General features: G+C 44.5%; 2 long non-coding RNA genes across 4 annotated transcripts; both read left to right on the forward strand.

Moving 5' to 3' along the window:
- The first annotated feature begins 8797 nt into the window (after positions 1-8797).
- Positions 8798-16332, forward strand: LOC131515130 (uncharacterized). 2 transcript variants are annotated; one of them, XR_009263462.1, is made up of 4 exons: positions 8798-9455; positions 14730-14945; positions 15113-15172; positions 15308-16332. It is a non-coding gene; the product is annotated as an uncharacterized LOC131515130 (long non-coding RNA). The 2 variants fall into 2 exon arrangements; XR_009263461.1 differs by having other exon boundaries at positions 14730-15172.
- A 1656-nt stretch (positions 16333-17988) lies between these two features.
- On the forward strand, positions 17989-21105 carry LOC131513541 (uncharacterized). Of its 2 annotated transcripts, XR_009262636.1 has the most exons (3): positions 17989-19142; positions 20541-20574; positions 20736-21105. It is a non-coding gene; the product is annotated as an uncharacterized LOC131513541 (long non-coding RNA). The 2 variants fall into 2 exon arrangements; XR_009262635.1 differs by having other exon boundaries at positions 20541-21105.
- Positions 21106-25134: the final 4029 nt, after the last annotated feature.

Below are 25134 nucleotides of genomic sequence, written 5' to 3' on the forward strand. Positions count from 1 at the left end.
CTGGCAGCAGGTTACTTGACCTGTGGGTCTCAGTTTTATCATCTGTGAAATGGCAAAGATTATATCTATTGTACATTTGACTTTAAGAACTTGGGGATTGTGTGTGTGTGTGTGTGTGTGTGTGTATTGGTCCAACACCATGGCAGTGTAACAATATCTAGTTGTAGAATAGTTAGACTTAAGGAAGACAGCATGACTCTTCCTAAGCTTTTAGTCCATTCCTGAGAGTACTTCTGAAAGCCTTGGGCTCCAACAAAACCACTTACCCAGTGAGAAGTGAGACAGATTTGGGGATCCCTCTGAGTGGGAGGAATGACTGCCAGTCATGTTTCTCAACTTGAGGACACTGCAGACTATACATTTAATGACACCTGGCCAAAAACATTTTTCTAGATAAAAGACAGTTGCAACTCTGTTAATAATTCCATTTCAAAATGTTATTCCCCATGGATTATACTAATTAGAATAATATGGGAACATTATCCCCCTCTTCTTGGTAAACCATTCAACTGGCATTAACCTTAAGTGGTGCATATATATGGCAAGCCATATTTATGTATTCATATTCACTGGTATACTTTGTTTAGGGTATAGGGTTTGCAACTGGTAGATAAAGCCTAAAGTAATTCTTATTAACTAAAAAATATTCTCTAACTCTGAGGAGGTTTGAGTAAACAGTATACCTATAGAAGCAAGCTAGTAAGACCATCAATAATCATTTGCTGCAAATTTTATTTGGTTTCCAATCCAATTTGTGTGAACCAGATCTTCAAAGTTTATTTAGCTATGTAAGATCTGTATTTCAGGTTAAAAGTATACACATCTCACAATGATTGCTAGTGATAAGAGGGGAAAGATAAGTTTGGACAAAGGATGGGTATACAAGGTACAGATTAGAAGTATTGCTTAAAATATAATTTCATGGATCCCTCACCATTTCGTAGGTTCATACGGATCCATTGCAGCATAAAAGGGCTCATATTCAATAATCCTTCACAATTTGGGAAAGCAGAAAGAGATATCTTTTCTTCTTGAGACCCGGTTGGCAAGTAAAACACAGGTTAGCCATACAGGACGGTTCGTGGAGCTCTTCCTCAGGTCTGCTGAAGTGTGAAAGGAACAAGAGAGATGGAGGAGTGTTCGTGCATGTGTCCACTGTGGCCCAAATCAGAGCTTCTGGTGGAGCCTATGGCTCGGTTCTCCATAAGCATCACAACACAACCACGTCAGACAGGATGGTTTCCCAGCCCTGCCCACCTCACTACTCTACACAGGTCACGTGTGTGTGTGTGTGTGTGTGTGTGTGTGCGCGTGTGCACGAGGAGGGGAAAGACATGGAAGGGGACTAAGACAATATGGTACATGTCCCAGAGAAGGGAAAAAGTGGTCTTTTATACTTTCCCTCTCTGGGTCTCTATTTCACTTCTTACCTCTTTCCTCTGCCCATTCACAGACCTCCTTCACACGTCAGAGTCTGAGTGGACGTACTCGCCATAGAATAGATTTATGCATTACAAGGTGGCCACAGCCCACACCTCCCCTCTGACCTCCAACTGATAGGATCTCTCCATTGCTGCCACCTTTCCTTCCTGGGTCCTGATCAAAGCATCTGCATATCACTTCTCTCCCCCACCCCCACCCCCAGGTTATGTGTGTGACACTACCTCTACCCTCCCCCACCCCCTGCAGATGTGCACTGCCGATCCCCCTGGCACCTCTGCACCACTGTCAGGGGAACAGAACGTTTTTGTATCCTCTCCATGGTGGATGCCTCCCTTCTGCCTCAGTGATCCACAAGCCATTTCTTTCCTACCAACGCTGCTCTCCGTTGTGCCTTCCCCATAAAGCCTGTTGCCTTCCCCATAAAGCCTGTTGCCCTTCTGCATTCAGAGACAAAGCTGAGGTTCCCCACCTCCCAAGGTTTCTGGGATTTCTTTCATTCTCCCATCTTCAGGGGCTGGGCCCAAAACAGAGTGGAATATCTTCGTCTGGAACTCACTAGCATCTGAGCCCAAACCAATCACCAACAGAGAAACTTCTCGTCTGTCCTAACATCATCACACGCTCTTCCCCACTCCATGTATGGAAATTGTATGTCTTAAATTCCATAGACCATTTTCCTCCTTATAGTCAAGGTCAAGCTTGTGAATCCCTAGAGAAAATCCTCCCCCAAACTTCCAGCTCTTGTATAGAAACTGAGCCAAGATTTTGATTCTACTCTCGGCTAACCATCCCTTTCCCCGAGGTTTCTGCACAAAGAACGCCATCAATGCCACCAGTGGTGGGGCAAGTAATGGGTACAGGGGACCACCGTGGAGGGAACCTCAAGGATTACCTCAAAAATACTATATTGCCAAATTACCGGTGTCCCATTGTCAGCACTAACCCCAAAATGTAACCTCTGACTAGGAGCAAGATGGCAGCAGGAAAGGAATCTGGTTGTGTTCCAGTATCATGGACCACCAACAGAGGTGGCTGCTTTGCTACGTTTTCATATTGGCCCCATGTTAAGTCACAGACTGGGTGGCTTAAACAACGGAAACATACCGGAAACATATCATCTCAGAGTTCTGGAAGCCAGAAGTGCGAGATCCAGGTGCAGCCACGCTTGGTTCTTCTGAGGGCTGTGAGGAAACTTTGTTCCATCTTCTCTTCTAGATTCTGGTGGTTTGCCGACAGTCTTTGAGGCTCCTTGTTTGCAGATGGCGTTCTCCCTGTGCCTTCACACTGTCTTCCTTCTGTATGTGCCTTGTTTTTTGCACGTGGCATTCTTTTTGTAAAGACAAGATTCATATTTGTTCTGCACATGGTATTCTTTTTGTAAAGACAAAATATCCATATCATAGATTAGGAGCCCACTCTACTCCAGTATGACCTCCTCTTGGCTTAATTACACCTGCAATGACTCTATTTTCAAATAAAGTCACGTTCTGAGGTACCAGTTATGAGGATTCCAATATATGACTGAGGTGCATGGCGGGTACATGACTCGACCCGTAACAGACTCTTTTCTCTTCCCCCAGTTGCTCTGAACAGTTTGAGAGTCAAAAGATTGGACCCAAGGTCGGCTTCTGCTACCTCTGTCATTAAAGAGACACATCTTCTCTGTCTCAACTCTTAATTCCGGAGAGCCATGTTTTTTACACAGCGGGACCTGGGATCCGAAACTCTGACTTGAGCAATCAACATGATTTACGATCGACAATTATAAGATCAAGACGGCTAGGTGGAACAGGTCTAAACTGGTGTTTAACTCCACTTTGATTTGATTTGATTTGATTTCATTCCAGTGCCCGCAGAGGCTCTTCTTACAACAGTGTCTTTTTTTATCAGTAATTTTCAGCTTTTAGGAGTAACCTCAATTTCATGTACTCATTTCATTTAGCTCCAAATTAAATTACCATTTATATTTAACCACAATTCCAGTGCTAATTAAGCCAAGCCTGTGGCATAACATCTGGCCGCAGTCCGTAACCTAGCATGAGTGAGCGCGTGCATGCCTAGGAAGTCCCTAGCTCGTTAATAAGCTAGCTCATTAGGTAACCCTTTTTCTTTCTCTCCTTTTGAAATTGCAGACAAGCCATACACGTTGTGAGGTCTGAGTCTGAGAGTGCAGGCACTAATAAATTCATGAACCCTTATTTCCAAGACATCCATGTTCTCGTTGTTCACTCCCCTTCCAGCACTGAGGTTGTGTTGGGGCAGACGCTGATAGCCCGGGGTTGTCTTGTCTTTAGATGGAGCTTCTCCTCATGACAGGAAGAGGGCGTGAGTGTTTCTTCCCTCCCCTGAAGGGGATCTAAGGACAATAAATGCTCCATCTTTCCTCCAGAATCATAATGGAGAGCAGGGTTTGATCCAGGACATGAAGTTTTAGAGGACAAAGAATCAGGTAGTTATTTTAAATACTGCACAGCTTCTGAGCCCCCTTCCCCATCACCCCCTGAAAATTTGCCTGGTCGCACAGCCACAATGACAAGTGCATTCAGGCCCTCCTCAGCCACCTGGTCCCTGAGGAGCTGCTGGGACCCAGAGCCAAGCTCCCTGCCTTCCCTCCGCTTTCCTGCTGAACAGGCACCTCATTGTTTAGGGAGCTCATGTTTGCCATAGGCTAAAATTACCTCCTCCATCCCAGATTCACTTTTTCTGCCAGCTGACAGTGTAAAGATACTACCAGAATTTTTTTTTTTTTTTTTTTTTTTTTTTTTGCCAGATTTGAGTTACCTTTAATGTCAAACATAGACGTCAAGGGAAATGGTCATGCATGTTTCCAAATACATTGTATTATCTCTGGTATCAATTGAAAAATGAAATTTTAATGGATGCTGAACATTCAGTTTGCCACTCATGTTATACGGCTATTCCCACACAGCCCCAAAGATGCATTGGCTGACAACAAGGTTTATAGTTGCTCAGAACACTTTTATTTATTTTACTTTTTTTTTTTAATTTTTTTTTTTAACGTTTATTTATTTTTGAGACAGAGACAGTCAGAGCATGAACGGGGGAGGGGCAGAGAGAGAGGGAGACACAGAATCGGAAGCAGGCTCCAGGCTCTGAGCCATCAGCCCAGAGCCCGACGCGGGGCTCGAACTCACGGACCGCGAGATCGTGACCCGGGCTGAAGTCGGACGCTTAACCGACTGAGCCACCCAGGCGCCCCGCTCAGAACACTTTTAAAAACTGAGGCCAAGTGGAGCATGGATGACCTCTCACCAGATCATACTAGTCAATGCACACAACTAGATTATGCAGCACGAGAAAACCCAAATCAGAGAAGCAACAGGGGAAAGTCAACGGAGAATTGTCTATAACAGCAGAATCTAGGGGACAAGCCAGAGGAACTGATCGACAGAATTTTAAAAGCAATAGCTGGGAAAATATTAGGATCCAGTTTGGGAATGCGTGCTAAGCTAAAAAACTAAAAGGATCAAGGAAGTAACAGGAAATCTGAGCAGCCCAACTGATTTTCCGCAGAGAGGGATTCCTCCGCACAGGACTTTTCTTGACGTTTCCAAATTCTCCCATTTAGACTTAGCTACTCGTTAGTGTTCACGCATCTGAAATATTGGATCTTTGGCAACTATGGTTACATAACGTTTGCATTTTTTGCAAGTTCATTTCATTATTCTATTATCTTTTAAAACTATGCAAAATATTGTCAACAAAGAGAAATTAATCATATTGCTCGAACTAGAATGCTTGATTTTTCCATAGTTACAGTATTTACCATGGAAATGGATGAACAGATAATCCTCGGGTCACCCGATGACACCAATACTGGCTTGGAGATGTTTCTGGCATGGGAAAGAATATTTGGCCAACAATGGTAAAAAATGAACTTCCACTCCTAGCTCAAACTTCCAACTAGATTTCTAACAACTTCCCCCCGGAACACATACACCCCTTAAGAGTTTTCTCTGTCCCATTTATTTCTGCCACTTACTCTGTAGTTAAGTCCTTTAGATTCTGCAAGACACTGGAAATACACAGACTGACTGCATTTTTCTATTGGTTTCTTTTATTGCAATGTGGTACAGGAGTAAAATGCCCTGCAGTCTGATGGGCCATAACGAGAAACGGTCTTCCACTACCAAGGCCTTGACCATGTGCTGGTGGATTTGGGGGGAATGAGATGTGTAAACAGCACGTCACTAACAGAGTAGTTTTGTAAGACTAAGACTGGATCTTATTGTAAAACCAGTTGAAGTGGGAGAGTTTGTGGATTCAATTCATAGTTCATTCAATAAATATGTCATGAAAGTTGATATTAGGCTTGATATTGCTCTGGCTGCTAGAGATTCAGCAATGAACGTAAGAAAGCCCACCCGTCAAGTAAATGATATTACAATATTTGTGGAGGAGGGGGGAATGGTAGACAGAGGATGAACAAATAAATAAATATGCAGGCTAGCAGGTGATACATTTATGAAGAGAACAAAACAAAATTGGGTCCAGGAGAGGAAGAGATGGCTGGCAGGGACAGGGGTTTGTTTTGTATGGGGGAGTCAGCGTAAGCCTCTGATAAGTGGTTATTTATGCTCCACCAACCCACCCCTCCCTGCCCCCACCGTAGGATTTCTTTACACAGCCCATTCCCTTCCAGTCCACAGCCCACACAGTTGGCTTATGACACTCTACCTACCCCTTTGGGGCCAGAAAACAAAAAATGAGCATCATTCACCATTAACTTCAAAAGCCACTGAGCCAGGCATAAAACAGAAAGGATTTGAAAAGAGATGTGGTCTGGCATAATCGTTTCTGCCGCCTTCCCTCCTGGCATCCAGATTTGATAACATTCCTCGGGGCTGGGACGGGCATGGAGAGTTGAGTATGAAGCATAAACAGGGAATACATCTGATGGAGTTTCCCAGACATGACTAGACAAAAATCATGTCTGGATGTGTTTAGCTTTTAACTGAATGGGGCTCAGAACCAGAAATATACCTAATCATTCTACTTCTGAAAAATCAAGTTAAATTCTGCCCCCTCCAGCTCATGACGATGAGAACCAGTTCCTGCCCCACAAAACTAAACCAGTCAGTTGCGTGGGGATGTACAAGACTGCGTAAGAACAGCAAGGATGCCATCAGCCAGCCTGCGAAGCTCCCCTGAAGGTTTGTGTCGTGCACGGAAGTGTGAGCGTTGAAGCAAGCCCCGAGCCTGGGTCAAATCCCAGATGCCCCACAACTGACCAACTGTCGCTTAGGCTGCTGCTTCCTCCTATTCAAAACTGCCATAGTGATATCTGGCTTTATGTTTTCTGTGAGAATTAAGGTATTTGAACATTTGTAAAGTGCTAGAGTTGAAACTACCATTGGATGTTGGTGGCTGCCAGGCCACATATCCCCTCTAGGGAAAGCCTCTCCAGGCAGGGTTTTTTTTTTTACTCTTGGTGGCCCTTGTCACACAGTGCCACGGGGGTCACACAGGTGCACAAGCCGAAGATAATGAGGATCCAAGCAGGACATGAGGTGCCTTTGGGTAAAACTGAGCGGTGACCTATTAACATTCCCTTCCTTGGTGTGGCTGGGGCAGATGCACACATGAGATGCTTGACCTGCTTCTCAATATGTCTGAGCCACCATCCGAACCCTCCCTGAAGCCTCCTCCTCCTATAATCCCCGTCTCAGGAGGCTCTGGGACTTGGAGTGACTTTATAGCTCAGAAGAAGCCGACAGCCCCATGTGGCTCTTGGTTCCCTTTGGGTTCTTGCCGTAAACCCTCATTTTATATAACCTCAAAGAGCACATGAATATCCGTTTGCATCAATAAATAAATACAGCGTATAAACAAACCCATAAAATACAAGTAAACTAACAAATAACATGCAAAGCTGTTCTTGGGCAAGTTGCCAACAAAGCAATAGGTCTTTTGGGATGGTGAAGGGGTGCTCTGCAGCTATGTGGGCTGTATCGTTTGTTAGACACTGTGTTTTATAACAGCAGGTGGAGATGAGCCCGTCGTCCGCCCCATGGACCCCTTCCCCTTCCTGGAAGTCCTCTCTCTTTAGAACCGGAAGTGGGTGCCTTGGCCAGGGAAGCATGGAGGGCCTAAGGGCTGATGGCAAGGTGGGGCTCCCTCCTGTGTCCCGGACCTTTGACTTCCTCTCGTCGTGGTCACGGGGGTCCTGGCCTCGCTAGGGACTTCGGATTAAGTCACGGTGGCTGTCTCAGAGCATGTGTCTGAGGACTGAAGGAGCTACTTTCCTTCAGGGGGAAGGGATGGAAGGAGCAGGGGCCCCCGCAGCTGTCTTTCCTCCCAGAGCGGCCACCCCAGCGTGGGGTAGAGGTGCTGCTGCTCTCTGTGTGCCACATCCAGCTGCTGCAGAGAAATGGCAGTCCCCAACACACCCATAGCATTTGGAGTATGTTTAGTCACCTGCAGATAGTTACAAACTGGAGGGGTTGGTGCTAGGTGTTTTGGGGACCACTCTTCGAGACAGGAGAGCACTCCAGGAGCTGCCTAGGAGGAGACAGTTTTGGAGGCGCAGGGGGATGTGTTGGAGACGAAGCATGCGTTCTGACCAGAGAGGGACAGAGCCCCAGCAGTCACCACCCAGCGAGGGCGGCTCATTTAAGGGAGGTCAGCGTCTTCCAGAAACGCTCCGCTCTTTTCCTGACCTAAAAGCACAGTTTTCTATTTATCTTTTGTAGACTGGTCTCATGAACAATTCACTTTTAATCAGAGCCAATCGTCTTATCAGTAAAGTAGTTGAAAAAGCTTCCCATGTGGAGGCAGACCAGACATTTGTGAAGAGCTGTGCCGGCTTATGTTGACAAAAAGCTTTAGAGACAAGATAAGATCTTTTTCAAGATGCCTTTCCTTTTCTAATGAGAAAATGTTTCTTGCAATCAATGCGATCATCGCTCAGTAATCCCGCAAGCCTGGGGCTGAAATCTGTAGCTAGATTATTTTTTTGTTTTGTTTTTTTGGTCAGTCATATTCAAATTCTTTCAAGTTTGATGGAAGGAGTAAGAAGGGACGGTAAAGAGGGTACGTCTTTTGTGGGGTTTTTCCCTCCTAAAAAAAGGTGGTAGTTACTGGAAAGAAGAGTTTGAAAAGATGTAACAGATTCAGGCGCTCAGTCACAGCTTGCTGATTTCCTTCTCCGTGCACCCGCTGAGTCAGGCCCTGGGAACAGAACCGGCCACGGAGTTACAGAGTAGCTTGGGAGATAGACGTTTTTCAAATACCACGGAAACAGATGTGTAATTATGAGTCGGGCTAACTGTCACAGTGTTCAGGAGCTGTGAGTATGTCAGGTGCAGATTGACCGGTTCTGAGGGAGGGAGTGGGGGTAAAGCTAGCATGAGAGGGGAGGCATGAGTAGCACCGGGCCTAGGGAATGGCATGTGCAAACGTCCTGGGAGAGGATACAGCTCTGAGAATTCTTGGAGCAGAAAGAAGGCTGCAACATCTTGAGAGCAGGGAGCAAGCGACAGAGTGGGATGAAGGGAGAGTCTGGAAGGACCCAGACCACATAAGGCATCAGTGGTTAAAGCCCTATAAAAGTGAATGGAGAGGTTGGGAGGGCAGTGAGGAGCAGGTGTAATTAGATTTACATTAAGAAAATTTTTTTTTAATGTTTATTTATTTTGAGAGAGAGAGAGAGAGCACGTGCGCATGCAGGGGCAGAAAGAGAGGGGGAGAGAATCCCAAGCATGCTCTGTGCGGTCAGCACAGAGCCCAACGCAGGACTCAGACCCACAAACCATGAGATCACGACCTGAGCCGAAATCAAAAGTGGGGTGCTTAACTGACTGAGCCACCCAGGTGCCCCTTAATTGGATTTACATTTTCAGGCCAACCTGGCTGCAGGAGGAAGGATTGGAGCCTGAGGAAACTCTGGGGCAGGAAGGCCTGGAGAGAGGCCATTGCAGTGGAGTTGGTCCTCGAGCCCCAGTCTGGAGAGGAGGTGACGGGGAGAAGGAGAAATGGAGCAGCCAACAGAGGTAGGGGTGAAATTGGGAAGACCCAGCCATAGACTGGATATGGGGGGTGGGGGGAGTGCCAGGGCGGCTTCCAGGTTTTTACTGCGCACAGAACAGGAAATACTGGTTTTTCCATTTTGTTTACATTTCTATCAGTTTCCTAGAGCTTCCATCACAAAATTACCTCAAACTACGTGGCTTGAAGGGACAGAAATTTATTCTCTGATAGTTCTGGAGGCCAGAGGTGTGAAATAAAGGGGTCAGCAGGGCTGGGCTGCCTCTGAAGGCTCTAGGGGAGGATCCTTCCTTGCCTTTTCTTGCTACTGGCAATGCCAGTAGCCCTTGGCATTCTTTGGCCTACAGCTGCTTCACTCCAGTCTCTGCATCTGTCTTCATGCGGCCTTCCTTCAATGTGTGTTCCGTCTCCATGTCTAAATCTCTGTCTCCTTTTCTTACTAGGACCCCAGTCATTGGATTTAGGATCCATCCTAATCCAGTATGACCTCATTTTAACTTGATTACATTTGCAGGTACTCTTTCCGAATAAGGTGACATTCACAGGTCCGAGGGATTAGGACTTCAGTGTATCTTTTGGGGGGACACAATTCAACCCACTACATCTTAGGATAATATTCTATTGTAGCTGTTGATATTGTGTACAGACATTAAATTTGCTGATATTTTCCCTGAATCTCTCAGTTGTCCTCAGTATTGTTTTCCAACTTGTAGATTTCATATAGCACGGTCAATTTCAACAGCCCTACAAAGGAGTTCAGATTGGTGGAGTCCCTATTATGAATTCATTTTATAGCTTACTAGTTTCTCTATAATTAAAGACCTTTCTCATTTTCCTAAAAGGTCTTTTGGGTGAAGATTTCTATGGTTAATTTTATTGATGACTTTTATTTTTTTCTACGGAAATATGGCAAAAGACTATCGCCAAAGATGATAACAGTAGAATTTTATTAAGAATATCATGTGTGTGACGGTCTTATTACCCTGAAAGAGGGTTTCACTGGTCCGGGTCCCCAGCTTCTGGAAGAACTAACATACCTGAGCCATGCCAAATTTGTGGTGGTTCTTTTATTGAAGTATACATGACTCCAAATGCATTTCTCTAAAGACCCGGTCCCATGGTAAATACGGTGCCCTCAAGGCAGAACCACTAGCAGTTTTCCAGAGTTAAAGTATTGTGGCAAATCTCAAATTGTTGCAAATGCTTGTATATTTATCCGTGTTCATGTATGTAACTTTCCCTAAAACAATAGTTTGAAAAACGGCCCAATATATTTTCCTAAGTCTTTAGGAAAAATGAATAAATTATTATAATTTTCCAATCCTATAACTATGTATATTCTGTAAGTTTATATACCCAGAATATGATTTTCATCAGGCATAGAATTATTTACCTTTGTCACTTGGCTTATTCCATTTATTATAGTCTACACTGCTATCAGGATTCTATCAATAGGCCTTCAATTTGGCCTCTACTAAGATGCATAGATTATAGTTCAGCCTACCAAGAGACCTGTCCATGCTCCTGTTGGCTGTGATAAGTAAACCCCCCATGCCCCACTGCTAGCATTTGGGTTCCTTGACCTTCTAAACCTCTGGGTCCCTTTATACCTTTGGGTCCCATAAAGTGTCAGGATCTTGAATATTGCCGCTTAGTTCAGCTATAGCCATGAGCTTCTTAACCCCAAATTAATAACTAAACCTGAAGGTGATCTCCACACTATTCCTTTTTTTTTTTTTTACAGCTGTATTGAGATATAATTGATACATAAAATTATATAAGTTGAACATGATTTGACATATGTATATATTAAAAAATGACTACCACAATAAGTTGAGTTAATAAATCATCACTTCATATAATTAGCTTTTTTTTTTATTGAGATGGTGATGAGAACATTTGAGATTTACTCTCTTAGCAATTTGCAAGCATACAGTACAATATTGTTAACTTAATCACCATGATCCCCAGAACTTAATCATCTTATAACTGGAAGTTTGTATCCTTTGACCAACGTCTCTATTTTCCCAACTCACAGCACCTGGCAACCAGCATCCTACTGTTCCTATGAGTTTGACTCTTTAATATTCCACACGTGAGTGAGATCATGCAGTACTTTTCTTCCTCTGTCTGACTTACTTCACTTAGCACAATGCCTTCAAGTTCCATCTGTGTTGCTGCTCATGGCTTAATAATATTCATTGTATTTATATTCTTGCATTACATTTATATTCCCATTTTTATTTAGTTGCTGTGAATATCCAATTTTCTTAACACCATTTATTTAAGAAACTACCCTTTCCCCATTGCATATGCTTGGCTTCCTTATCAAATATTAGTTGACCGTATAGCACGGGTTTATTTCTGTTTTTTTTTTTTTTTATTTTGTTCTATGGGTCTATGCATCTGTTTTATGCTAGTACCATTATATTTTGATTACTATACATTTGTAATCTAGTTTGCGATCAGGAAATGTAATGCTTCCAGGTTTGTTTTTTCTCAAGCCTGTTTTGGCTTTTCAGGGTCTTTTGTGGTTCTATATGAATTTTAGGATTTTTTTCATTTCTGTGACAATTTCCACTGGAATTTTAATAGGCATTGCATTGAATCTATAGATGGATTTTGGTGCTGTGGGTATTTTAACATTACCTTTTCTGATCCATGATTGTGGGCTATCTTTCATTTATTTGTATCTTTTGGCATTTCTTTCATCAGTGTCTTATAATTTTCAGTATACAGATCTTTCACTTCATTGGTTAAATATATTCCTAAGGATTTTATTGTTTTTGATGCCATTGTAAATGTGATTGTTTTCTTTCTTTTTCAGAGAGCTCACTGTTACTGTGTAGGAGTGATCTCTTATGTTGATTTTGTATCCTGAAACTTTACTAAATTTATTTGTTTCAACAGGTTTTTAGTGGAATCATTAAAATTTTCTCTACATAAAATCATATCATCTGTAAATAAAGACAATTTTACTTCTTCCTTTCCAATTTGGATGCCTTTTACCCCTTTCTATGTCTAATTGCTCTAGCTAAGATTTCCAGTCCTATGTTGAATAGAGATGATGGAAGTGGGCACCCTTGTGTTGCTCCTGATCTTAGAGGAAAAACTTCGTTTTTCACCATTGAGTATTTCACCATTGATATTAGCTGTGGACTTGTCATATACATCCTTGATTATGGTGAGGTATATTCTTTCTATATCTACTTTGTTGAGGGTTTTTATCATGAAAAGATGTGGAGTTATCCAACGCTTTTTCTGTATCTATTGGGATGATCATGTAATTTTTATCTTTCTTTCTATTAATGTGGTGTATCCCGTTTATTGATTTGCATATGCGAACCATTCTTGCTTCCCATGGATAAATCCCACTTGATCACAGTATGCTCTTTTTTTGAAAATGTACTGTTGCATTCAGTTTGCTAGTATTTTGTTGAAGATTTTTGCATCTATCCATATTCATCAGGGATATTGGTCTGGAGTTTTCTTTTCTTGTAGTGTCCTTATCTGGGTAATGCTGGCTTTATAAAATGAGTTTGAAAGTGTTCCCTTATCTTCATTTTTTTGGAAAAGTTTGAGAAGGATTGGTATTAATTCTTCTTTAATGTTTGGTAGAATTCCCCCGTGAAGCCATCTGGTCCTGGAGCTGCTTTTGACTGGAAGTTTTTGATTACTAACTCAATCTCCTCTTTGTTATTGGTCTGTTCGGATTTTCTCATTTTTAATGATTCAGTCGTGGTAGGTTGTATGCTTCTACAAATTTATCCTTTTCTTTAGGCTTTTCCAACTTGTTGTTGTGTAATTGTTCAGAGCGGTCTCTTATGGTCCGCATTTCTGTGATATCAGTGATAATGTCTCTCTCCTCTTTCCATTAATAATTTTAGTTAATTGAGTCCTCTCTCTCTTTTCTTCTTGGTAAGTCTAGCTAAAAGTTGATTTTGCTTCTCTTTTCAAAAAACTAACTCTTAGTTTTATTGGTCTGCACCATTCTTGAAGACTGATTCTGGCCAAGGTAAAGAGTCAAAAGGAATAAAGCTTCAATTTAGTAGCGGCCTGGGACATTCATTGATTCAATTCACCACCATCTGTTGAGCATTTATTATATGTCAAACGCCGTGCAGTAAACTGTGTACAGATGAAAGGGCAGGTATTTCCTTCAAAGAGCTCACAGTCCAGCAGGCAAGAAAGAACACAGAGTGGGCCATTTAGTAGAGTAGCAACTGCTTCATAGTGATAACTGGGAGAAAATGTACTGCTACCTCAGATTCTGATCATTCAAACTGAGCTAGATTACCCTATTTCCCTGGTCCTCTGGCCGATGAACAGCCCCGTCCTGTTGGAATTGATGCCTATACTGGGCATTCACCCTTTAACCCGCTGTGTCCATCTTGTTCTGTGGTGGGTTCTATAGGCAGCTGCAACATCATCCATTGCCCTAGGCTTACAGTGGCATTTACAAGCAACAACTCAGAAGACAGAAGGAGCTGAGTTGCAGAAAGAGTGTTGGTGGCTTCCCCAAAGAATGTAACTCCCTCCACATGGCCCCCTCTCTCTCAGGAATCCAGTGAGCATTTCTGGCCTTCCCCCATCAGGCCCAGGGGCAAAAGGTCTCCTTGTTGAAATTGGCCCTATGGTGTTTCATCATTCCATGTTCATTTCTTTTAAGCTTATTCATGTTTTTGCAAATAATCATAATATTAAACTTTCCTTAATTATCCCTATTTAATGTGCCATCTTTTCCTGATGAGATGCTTGTATCCTTGCTTTACCCTTGAACTTGTTGCTGAAGGTCATGGGTTGTGGGATCATTTCTAAGGAATGTGACAGGTTGATATTCGAGTATCAAAGTTTGCAAATTACCTACTTCTTTATGTAAGTTAGAACCGATTCAAATATATGCCTATGAAAGCATCACTCTCCTTGGAATTATTCCATCCTTTCTTGTGCAAGAGCGAAGGTGGAATCGCAGCAATCAGCTGGGACTTTCTCCTAAGTGTGACACACATGGGAGGACCATCTTGTGTCCCCTCAAAGTTCTCCCCAGAATGGATTCCCCAGCCCTGTTCCTCTTTCTGGAGGATGTCCCGTGCACTTGTCCCTGGGTCAATGAGCTTCTTAGTACATTTCCTGGATGAAATCTGAATGTCTGAACACCTGTGTTGGGATATAGCCTCTGCCCCACCCAGAGCCCCCAAGCATACCTTCCCCGCCGCACCTTTGTTACATTAGCATTGTTTCTTCACAGACACATCTGCCTTACTGTTTTGCCTTTTCAGAAGACAGTGAAGGATACCAAGAAACCTGACCGAAACTCTGTAACTGAACACACCCTGGGGAATTCTTTTGCAAATACTCCTGGGTTCGGGTGGGTTTCCATCACTGGCTTTGCCTGGACACATCAGATTCACCTTGAAGGAATTCAGTCAAAGAAACCACCTGGTGCTATGAAGTTGTGTCTGAAACCACCATGACTTGTTTCAGCTGATTGGCAGGTAAGGAATGATGAATTATGATCTCAAATAAAAAGAAAGCATGCGAGCAGAAGAGGAAGGAGAAAGAGAGCAAGCAGCTCAGCCATGTAGGCAGATAAACTGTCCCAAGAAGCCTGTCTGTGGCCGTCTGGGAGAATGTTCCTCTGCGAATTCCTCTCTCACCGCAGATCACAATAAAGTCAGAGACGGTCACGGTCTGGAGGCGGAGACATTGTTCTTTATTCCATGTAAGTCATAAAAATGGAAAGCCTTTTTCTCTTTTGCTAAGAGATCAGCTTACCAAGCGGGTTTGGGGAAGGGAGTGGGTGAGTAAATGTGGTCAATTTGATTAGAAGGTCTAGGAGCCAATTCTTCCTTCACAGTCCATTTCCTTTTTGCAAGAAATCGGTTTCTACAAAAGAACACTGTCCTGATTGACTTAATAGAAAGTGGAGTTTTAAAAGTTTATAATGGCACAATGAGATCCATAATCGCTGATTAACATGAGATTTGTGAAGACACGTGGTAAGTAAACAACTCCTTTAAGTTTTTAAAGCATTACATATGACTATATTTTTTAACGGCCTCTTTTAGCATGTGATGACCATACCTGGTCCCCAACTTATATTGGACCACCCAGGATAAAGGGACTTAAAGTGAATGATGATCCATAAAAGACATACAGACGAAGGGAATAGGGATCACACCAAGTACTTAAACACCTAACACAGGAGAGACTATTTTATCCATTCTGGAAGATTATATCATAAAGGAGTATTCTTCAAACAGCTAAAAAGACACAAAAACAGCAGTGCTGTTTCTGTAAATACAATCTTGCACAAGCTGCTACATGTCAGATTGATGAACCTCCTCCAGTTGATGCTGGCATGGGCCCCGGGTCTAGCGCTCCCACTCACCATTCCTCCGAGGCCCCTACTTGGAACCCTGGCACTCTAAAGGAAACAGTTTGGAAACCTCTGGAAGCATTGGCTCAGCTGTTCTCCATATACATTCAAGACAGTCCAAGAGTAAATGGATTTGAGATATGGGAGTAGGAATGTCGGATAAAATAACGGACTTTTAAAACATTGCACAGAAGCCCCCGAAAAGGATTCCAGTGGCTCCTAATTGTTGATAAAAGGAAATACAAAAGCACCTCCTTTAAGGCCACCCAGAACTGAGCATTCTGCCTAAGCCGGGAACCCTGAGGTCATGATCTGGCCTCAGTCTTTCTCTCCAACCTAACCTTCCACCGCTGGTCCGTCTCTCCCAGGTAGCACAACAGCGTCCTGCGCTGTTGGGTTCCCACCCACCGGCCGCATCTGAAATGGAGCAAGCCGGAATTGAGATGTGCCAGAGAATAAAAGTGCATTTTGAAGATATAGTATGAATAAAGAATACAAATGTCTCATTAATCATTTTTATTGGGCCCCCCGGGTGCCTTAGTCAGTTAAGTGTCCGACTCCTGCTTTTGGCTCAGGTGATGATCTCACAGTTCATGAGTTGGAACCCTGCATCAGACTCTGTGCTAACAGCACAGGGCCTATTTGGGATTCTCTCTGTCTTCATCTCTCTCTGCACCCCCGACCCGCCTCATACATGTGCACTCTTTCTCAAAATAAATAAACTTAAAAAAATAATTTTTATTTTAATTGCATCACATTTTTGACATGTTGGGTTAAACAAAACATATCATTAAAATTAATTTTACCTGTTCCTTTCTCCTTTTTAAAAAATGTGGCTGCTGGAAAAAGTGCATTACCTATGTTGCTCGATTGCACCTTCGGCTGGCATTATACTTCCATTAGCACGGCTCTAGCTGTGGTCACCAAGTCGGATGACCACAGAGGCTGGCTGGTGACACGGGTGGTCCCCCTGGGACGTCCGCAGGCAGCGATGGGGACCGTGGAGTACGTGCCTACAGCCAGGCGCGAACAGGGCCTCAACTGTTCCTAGCTCTCCCAAGTTTGTTTTTTTTTTTAATTGAAGTATAGTTGAAACCTCACCTAAGTCTTTAAAGAAACATTGGCAATCAGGTTCTAAATGTGTGTGGGCAGTGAGTGAGCCTGAGCGCACGTGAATTTTCCAAATTTTCAAAAGTTCGCAACTGTCTCATAATTTTAAAAGCTAATGTAGCACAACACTGTTCAAGTTGAACGATACATGTCGGGAGGCCGACGTGACCCACAGCCGGCAGCGTGTGCGGCACGTTCACCCCCTCACCCTACCCCCCCTCCCCCACCTCAGCACCCCCCCACCTCCCCCCCACCCCCGCGCTGCCTGCAGCTCTCCCTCCACCCCCAGCGCAAGGCCTCCCGGACCCAGACGGGCTGCATCCTAAGTACCTACGTTCTGGGCTCAAGTGCCCCATCTGAGGCACCTAAAGATACCGAATAGAAGGCTGTGCAATGACGCGATCAATAACGCTTCTGGAATCTTCTTGCTTTGGAAGTTCTTAAACGGGAACAAGTTCCTGCCTTTCGGGGTCTGGGCTGTGGTCCTGCCCTGAAGGGAGAATGAGGAACCAGCTACTTTACCTCGAAAGACCACCTCCTTCAAACATTTCTGCAAAACGTAAAACGTTCGTTTTGTCCTGCCAGATGGAGCTGCTGTAGGTTTTCTTCTGTGCTGGGGCTGAAAGTTGAAGAAGGAGGAGGAGGGGGAGGTGAGCAGGAAGGGGGGGAGAAGGAAGGGGAGGAGGGGGGAGAAGGAAGGGGAGGAGAGGGGAGAAGGAAGGAGAGGAGGGGGAGGAGATAAGGAGGACAGGGAGGGGAGGAGGAGGGGGGAGGGGAGGAGGAGGGGGGAGGGGAGGAGGAGGGAGGGGAGGAGGAAGGGGGGAGGGGAGGAGGAAGGGGGGAGGGGGAGAAGCTGAAACTGAAATTCTGGAATGTAATTTTTAAATGAGGCCTGAATTCTAACCTGGAGCCACAGAGCCAGGAGGGGATTTGGATCTTCCCCCTTCCCTGCTCCTTGTAGCTCGGGTTGCAGACTGCACCACAGCAGGGGGGGGGGACTAGAGGCCGGGTCTGTGAATGGCCAGGCTGGGACCAGGTTGTTGCCAGGCCGGCCCTGAGTCCAGGCCCCTCAGGGGACCCTACGGAGCTGAGCGAGCTGCCCAACCCCGCGTCCTGAGTCATGAGATCAGGCGGGGTTATAAAACCACCCTTGCCCACACTCTGTTTTGTGGCATGTCCGATGTTTTAGAAATACCGGAGGTCTAAATTCTGTACGCAGTTTTTAAAAATCTGGTGATTTGAAATGTACTGACTTGCGTTTCAACCCTGGGAGTAAACGTCCTTTTCGGTGCCCTGCCGGACCTTCGCTTCACCAACTGTGCGGACTCGGAGAGAGGAGGACCTGGTCCAGAGACACAGGCACCCGCAGGGTGGCCTACAGGTCGGCCGCTGGCCCCCTGCGCTTCTGTCCTGCCCCAACCTCAACAATTATGACGTTTGAAAATTTTCCGCTTTTCAAATAACAATAATAAGCATTCATGAAAAACCCGAAGTACTTTATGTCACCACCTGGAAGCCAGCTAAAGTGCCCACTGCGAAAATAAGGAAGAAAATAAGAAAATATGCCCCAAAGAGAAAGAATTAAAAATCGACTCTTCTCTGGGAGAAAATGAAATCGAGAAGCTCAAGACCAGGACCTCTGATAAATGAGTATATTTGGGAAAAGGTTTGATTTTCCAGCCACTGGTGCCTCAGCTTCGGGCTTTCCATTTGCTGGGCTTCTCCTAACACCTCTGGCACCCAGCAGCGTGTTCATGGGGTCACCTGCTTCTGGTAAACTGCGCACATGGGATATTTTGGCTGCTGCGTTCAAGACATTACCTCTCTGCACTTGAACTTCCCTTATGTCACACTTCCCTGAGGTCAAGTAGCACTGGCGAGTCCAGGGGAGTTTTGGAGATCTGTCTTCTTATAAGAGAAGCTGAGTTGGAGATCTATGTATATATTTAATCTCACAGTGTCTCCCATGTATATAGTTAAGTCTTGGCCATCAGTCCTGATCCAGGAAGGGCTTCCAGGAATTCTCCTGCCACGCACCTGCTGACTTACCCAGCGCAGACAGAGGTCCAGGGATACGGGATATCACCATGTGAACGGGTCCTCCAGCACCAGACCTCGGATGCAGGCGGGCAACGGAGGAGAAACCCAGTTTGACATGAGGAGTCACCCCGTGGGAAGCTTTCTAGCATCAGGCATGGAAATTGTAAGCTAAGGACTTAAGTTCTCACCAATGCTTATTCAAAATTAAAGTTTTCCCCTACAGAGAATATACTCCCTAATGCAGCGTATGGTATTATAAATGTGAAGTGCAGCTTTGTCTTGTTTTTGCTTTGTTTTGTTTGGGAATCCTGCAGAATAGCATTTATCAGAACTCCTGTGTCTGAAGTCCATCCCTTCCAGTCCTGGCCCTATTGGTAACATACCTGATCTTCCCATGAATCGGGCATCGGTTGATTTATTAACACGAGCAGAAACTAAAACCTGTTTCGTGGACCAGCCCATCTCAGCCGCTATTGGTCCTTACTTGAACTTGTCTGTTTTGCTAACACTAGACTGTGACTCTGACACCAGCTTCTGGCCTCCCTTCCGTCTTGTCAACTCTCTAAATTCCATTCCTGGCTTGGGAACCCTGGTTGTGCTGTGCTGTGTTTGTCCTCATGTTCCCTCTCCACCCAGAGACAAGGGGCCCTGTCCCTCTCAGAAATCTCCTAGGGCTCTGGCTTCTCTTCTCTGTGTGCCTTTGTCTTCACTCATGCTGAAGTCCTGGCTTACAGTGTCATTGCTGCAACCTCTCTGCTCAGTCCCCTCCTATTTTTCCAAGTCTGCCTGCTTGACCCTGAATGTTGATTTTTGGCTTCAGATGGGTAGCCGCACCCCTCCTCCATGCTAGGCCAGTTCCCGGAGCCCAGGCCGAGGCCAGATCCCTGGACGCCCACTGCCAAGGAAAGAAATTCGGACACACGCAGTTCAGTTTTGCTTTTTCCCTTAGTCTGAACTTTCCTGTTGCCCCAGATGAGCACTCCCACCCTCTGCAGAATATCCCTGGCTCGCTCCAACGGTGGTAGGAAGATAGGGTTTGGTGACTAAGTTTATCAGGATAGAAGAGTTGCGAGTTACCCGGCCCAACAGTCAGGCTGAGGCTAAGGCATCATCAGCATCCTGCAGAACTCAGCATTGTTAACCCCTGGGTCCACCCAGCCAACCTCCCTTTGATCTAGAAACGAATCAGCTTTCCAGGACTAGGAATGCCATATGGATAAACCTGGAAGGGATTATTTACTCCGCAGGCCTCACTGTCTGATTTCATCTTTGTTTTGGAACATCCGCGGGAAGGTCAGGCACGAGAAAGTGATCACACTCGTGGATCCTTTTGTCTTTCTTTCTAGGTGGTGCTGTGTTTTTTGTTTTTGTTTTGTTTTTTTTTTGTCATCCAGAATGAAGAGGTACAAATGGCTAGTGTATTCAAGAAAACCTTCCTAACAGTTTATGGTTACAGTGAACATAATCCAGACACTTTGATATAAGACAAGTCATATAGGAAAAATATTTTTGACCACAAAGTGATGGTAATCTCTGAGACACAGCATTTTGTTCATTGCAGGAACTGTTCTCCAGTGTTTCACTGACCCTTAAAGGTATGTCAGCAGAGCTGGTAACATCGCAAAGGCAACCTGAAAGAGAGCGCCTGTCAGGCACCCTATCTCAGAAATTCAAAAGCCGATGAGGAATTAATGATACTATAATTCCAAATTTAAGTGGTGATACATCCCAATTCTCTACTTCTGTTTGATTCCAGCCAAGTAAAAACAAATTGAGAAAGTAGCCTTTGGTCTGAATCGGACCGAAGAAACCTAAGAAGTATGGCGAACTAGGACGTAGCAGCTTCATGGATGGCAGAGCTCCCCTGGGCTTCCTCCAGACCCTTGCGGTGGTGAGCCCTGGCTGAAACTGCCACCATTCGTGGATGGACACCAAGGATCCCATCTGGTAAAAGGACCACAGGCCAGAGTGACAGGGCCAGCATGGGTTGGCCTGTAGTCTATCCCAGGAATTCAGGATTCTTTCCTGAATTCCTTTTGAAACAGTGATCCCAACAAACAGACCGTGTGGAGCATGTTTGTCGTCCAAAGACTTCAAAGTTAAAAGTTGTATGATGTTGATCACGATATGTAGTGATTTAAATATTGAGCTTCGCTCCTGTTACTAACTCATTTTAGATCGATTATACCTCAACTGCACTCTTTCTTGAGCAGGTGCAAACTACGTGTGATGCCCATCCCAGACACGTGCAGGCTCTGAGGTCCTGGTGCTATTTGGGATGTGATGTCCCCAAACCCAGACCTGAGCACAGGGTGGCTGCGGGGGGGTGGGAAGCAGGACTCCATCACTAGGGGCAGTGAGAGAAGCCAATGGGAGTCAACTCTTTTTGGATGAACTAAAGTCAAAGGCAGGCACCTGGTTCGACTGAGTCACTGATTCAACAAGGAAGGCAGGAAATCCACTTCCAGATGGGAGGCAATGGGAAAACAAGTGAGGAAGAGAGAAGGGGATCCAAGCAAGGTGTAAGAAACATAGTTTTGGGAAATAAATAATTCACAAGTACTTCTCAAATAACCGTCTTTTCTAGCCTCATTAATCTGTGACTACAAAGTAAATTGCATTTCCTTCTAATATCATAATTTTATAGTAAAAGTTCCCTAGTGCCTAATTGGCCCTCATAACATGCCTGATTATGTCACCCCAGTTAGTGTGTTTTTAGGTACTGCTTCTATTGGTCATCCGCTGTCATTGGCTCCTCTCACTGCACCCAGTGATGGAGTACCGCTTCCCAATCAGCAAAAATAATGGCTAAAATTAACAACTCAGGCAACGACAGATGTCGGTGAAGATAACGAAGAAAGAGGAACCCTTTTGCACTGCCGGTGGGAATTTATCCAAAGGATACAGATATGCTGATTTGAAGGGGCACATGCACCCCAATGTTTATAACAGTGCTATCAACAATAGCCAAAGTATGGAAAGAGCCCAAATGCCCATCGATGGATGAATGGATAAAGAAGATGTGGTATATATATACAATGCAGTATTACTCAGCAATCAAAAAGAATGAAATCTTGCCATTTGGAACAAAGTGGATGGAGCTACAGTGTATTATGCTAAGTGAAATGAGTCAGAGAAAGACAAATATCATATAAGTTCACTCATATGTGGACTTTAAGATACAAAACATAAGGGAAGGGGAGCATAAATAATATAAAATCAGGGAGGGGGACAAAACATAAGAGAGTCTTAAATACAGAGAACAAACTGAGGGTCGCTGGAGAAGTTGTGGGTCGGGGGATGGGATAATAGGCAACAGGCAAGTGTTTGGTGAGCACCAGGTGTTATATGTAGGGGATGAATCACTGAATTCTACTCCTGAAATTATTATTGCACTATATGCTAACTTGGATATAAATTTAAGAATTAATTAATTAACTAATTAGTTAATTAAAAAAAACAAGTACCCTCCTTAATGCCTGTCACCCATTTAGCCCCTCTCCCCACCCAACACCCTTCCATCAACCCTCGGTTGGTTCTCTGTATTTAAGAGTCTCTTATGGTTTGCCTTCCTCTCTGTTTTTATTTTCTTTTTCCTTCCCTTCTCTGATGTGCATCTGTTTTGTTTCTTAAGATCCACATATGAGCGAAATCATGTATTTATCTTTCTCTGACTTATTTCGCTTCGCATAATACCCTCTAGTTCCATCCACTTTGTTGCAAATGGCAAGATTTCATTCTTTGTGATTGCGGTGTAATATTCCATTGTGAATATATACCACACCTTTTTTTTCAACATTTATTCATTTTTGAAAGATAGAGACAGAGCGTGAGCAGGGAAAGGGCAGAGAGGGAGGGAGACACAGAATCTGAAGCAGGCTCCAGGTTCTGAGCTGTCAGCTCAAAACCACAAACTGTGAGATCATGACCTGGACTGAAGTCTGGCGCTTAAACAAATGAGCCATCCAGGTGCCCCGATACCACATCTTCTTTATCCATTCATCAGTTGATGGACACTTGGGCCCTTTCCATAATTTGGCTATTGTTAATATCACTGCTATAAACATTGGGGTACATGTGCCCCTTCAAATAAGCATTTCTGTATCCTTTGGATAAACTCCCAGTACTGCAATTGCTGAGTCACAGGATAGTTCTATTTTTAATTTTTTGAGGAACCTCCATACTGTTTTCCAGAGTGGCTGCACCAGTTTGTGTTCCCACCAGCAGTGCAAAAGTGCTCCCTTTTCTCTGCATCCTCACCAACATCTGTTGTTTCCTATTTGTTCATTTCCATTCAGACAGGTATGAGTTGGTATATCAGTGTGGTTTTGATTTGTATATGCCTGATGATGAGTAATGTTGAGCATCATTTCATGTGTCTGTTAGTCATCTAGCTGTCTTCTTTGGAAAAGTGTCTGTTCATGTCTTTTGCCCATTTCTTCACTGTACTATTTATTTGTTGGCTGTTGAGTTTGATTAGCTCTTTATAGATTTTGGGTATTAACTCAGGGGCCATTTTAGAAGCTGCCCTCTATACCACACTGCTAGATAAGTTGCTAAAATCCCCTGGCTTATTGCCTGGCTCCCACTGCTGTTATGACTGCTGCTTTGGTTGTCAGTGGCCCTAGGAGATCACCACACAGATGCTCACAGCTCCCCATAGCATGAGTGAAATGGGGCTCTGCCCCAAATGACACTTCATCAAGAGCCCCTGGGATTAGGAAATCACAACTCACAGAGTAAAACGCAGCTGTTTCTGAAGGGTCTGTTCTTAGGGTTCATACACAGGCCCCCGACTGACCCCACAGGTCCCCTCCCAGGGAGCTCCTTACCTGATCCCAGGCCAACCACATGGCAGGGCCTGGGTCACATCTCCATGAGAACTGCAACAACTCTTCAATTTTCACAGTCTTCCTTTTCTAGATATCTCACCTCAGGATTAGTGTTTCCCCCAATGACTGAGGTTGAAAACATCCATTGTTTTTCAGTGAAAAGCCCCCTGCCACCCAGAGTGTGTGCTGTGACTCCTTGAGCTAAACAGGACAAACACAACCCATCAAATACTCCAAAGTCCAAAATCACCCATTGTCCATTCTCTCAGTCCTAGTTATTCAGTAAAATGCCATGCAGGGGACCTCAGTGTCTAGCCCAGTGTGTGCGCCATGCTTTTCCATTCCTCCTTCTATCATTCCCTCCAGGGTCAGGGGAAGAGAAAATCAGCTAGGTGTCCCTGCTGCCCTTGTCTTTACCTCCCAAACTCCTAGAAACAGTTCTTAGGTATGATCACACTCTAAGAACAATAATGTTCAAGCACGAGGCAGCCTAGCTCCAAGGGGGAACAGTGCTAGTAAAATGCCCAATTGACATTACTAGCTGCAACATTCAGCCTGGAGCATTTTTATTTGGGTTACTTTATTGCATTCAGGGTTTCATCAGGACACTGTCTAAGCAGTTCTTCTAGAAGAGGAATTAGAAGATATTCTAATCTCCACCTCAAAAGATAGAAAACCAGGGTACCTGGGTGGCTCAGTCGGTTGAGCATCCGCTTCAGCTCAGGTCATGATCTCACGGTTCATGGGTTTGAACCCCACATCGGGCTCTGTGCTGACAGCTTGGAGCCTGGATCCTGCTTTGGATTCTATGTCTCTCTCTCTCTCTCTCTCTCTCTCTCTCCGCCCCCCACCCCAACTTGTGCTCACAAGTTCTCTCTTTCTCTTTCTCTCTTGCAAAAATAAACCTTAAAAAAAAAAAAAAAAAAAGATAGAAAAGCTTTTTGGCTCCCCAAACCTCATTTTCCCAGCTTCAAAATAATGCAAACTCCAGTCCCCATCAGGCACTCTCACACAGTCTCCAGAGTGTTGGGCAGGGGTCATAGGGGGGTGGGGGAGGTGGTGTTCAAAAGTCTGGGGGATATTCTGTGGGCTAAAGCACCCTTCAACATGATCAATGGGCCCTTCACTCTTTCAGGCTTCAAGTGGTACTGTCTTCTACTGTTCCAGAACATAATGAAGGAATCTAGTGGTCGCTGTGCACACAATTCCATGGAGAGTCTACATGGCAACTGGTCATCATTATCATTATCACGACATGAAGCCGGAATCCATGGAAGGAGCAAGCCACACAAGTCTCCCTGTGGGCTGCAGCTGACCTCTCCC

Source organism: Neofelis nebulosa, chromosome 6, assembly GCF_028018385.1.
Source record: "Neofelis nebulosa isolate mNeoNeb1 chromosome 6, mNeoNeb1.pri, whole genome shotgun sequence".
In the NCBI taxonomy this organism is placed as follows: Eukaryota; Metazoa; Chordata; class Mammalia; order Carnivora; family Felidae; genus Neofelis; species Neofelis nebulosa.